A 1,372-nucleotide genomic window follows, 5' to 3' on the forward strand; every position below is an offset into this window, starting at 1 on the left:
GCAGCAGCCAGAGAACCGGGAGACTGGGGAGTGAGTCCAACCAAGATGTTCTCAGAGTGGGGTTGCTAAGTTTTATTCATCTGTTCACTCGTTCCTTCAATACACATGAACAGGTCTGGTGTGCCAGGCTTCATTCTATATGCAGGGGCACATCAAGAAACGGAGGTCAGCCGGGCGGTGGTGGTGCACGCCTTTAATCCCAGCACTCGGGAGGCAGAGCCAGGCGGATCTCTGTGAGTTCGAGGCCAGCTTGGGCTACCAAGTGAGTTTCAGGAAAGGTGCAAAGCTGCACAGAGAAAAAAAAAAAAAAAAAAAAACGGAGGTCAAGCCGGGCGGTGGTGGCGCACGCCTTTAATCCCCGCACTCAGGAGGCAGAGGCAGGCGGATCTCTGTGAGTTCGAGGTCAGCCTGATCTACAGAGTGAGATCCAGGAAAGGCGCAAAGCTACACAGAGAAACCCTGTCTCGAAAAACAAAACAAACAAACAAAAAACAACAACAACAACAACAACAACAAAAAGATAAAGAAACGTAGGTTTTACCTCAAAACAGACTCTGGGTTAAAATCCTCTATATGGAATAAAAACAGGAGTTTGACAGAGAGAACAGCCTTTAAATTGAATGAGGGCGCTTTTAATATATTTCTGCCTCATCCTCTGAGGCCCCCTACCCTTGGAGATCTCATTAGACGTCACTGGTTTAAAAGCAGTTATGGGGAGGGGCCCTGCCCTCCCAGAGTGAGTGCACACAGTAGTGGCAGAGACAGATCCTAAGGAAATAAGCAAGACAGCTTCAGACAGCAAAATGTACTAGAGAACAATAGCTCTCAACCTGGGGGTTGCCTAAGACCATCAGAAAACAGTTATTTACAATACGATTCATAACTAGCAGAAGGACAGTTCGGAAGTAGCACTGAAAATAATTGTATGGTTGGGGAGCACGACATGAGGAACTGTACTAGAGTCCCAGCACTCAGACGGCTGAGAGCACTGTCTTAAAGCCTCGCCTATTTTCAGTTCATCCTCTCTGTTTCATGCTTGCTGTCGGGGATGTGAGCTCTCAGCTTCTTGCTCTGGCAGCCATGCTCCTTGTTGCCACGCCTCCCCATCACGATTGACTCTTATCCCTCTGGAACTGTAAGCCCACATAAACTCCTTCTTCTATAACTGCCTTCATCATGGGTTTTAGCACAACAACAGAGAAGTAACTAATATATCCCCAAAGGCTCATATCCACTTCATAGAGGAACAGGCATCCTGCCCATCTTTAAGGGTCTCTATAGTCTTATAGTAAAGCTCACAAGTCTAAGCCCAGTTGTCTCCGAGGTTCAAGGCAATCTTTTTTTCTAAGATGTATTTATTTATTACGTATAG

The 1,372-nt window shown here is 46.6% G+C and overlaps 1 pseudogene; it reads left to right on the plus strand.

Annotated features, from left to right (window-relative positions):
* LOC131899677 (nucleolin-like) overlaps positions 1-1,139 on the plus strand; it is a 7,046-nt pseudogene extending 5,907 nt beyond the window's left edge.
* Positions 1,140-1,372: the final 233 nt, after the last annotated feature.

Source organism: Peromyscus eremicus, chromosome X (assembly GCF_949786415.1).
Source record: "Peromyscus eremicus chromosome X, PerEre_H2_v1, whole genome shotgun sequence".
Lineage (NCBI taxonomy): Eukaryota > Metazoa > Chordata > Mammalia > Rodentia > Cricetidae > Peromyscus > Peromyscus eremicus.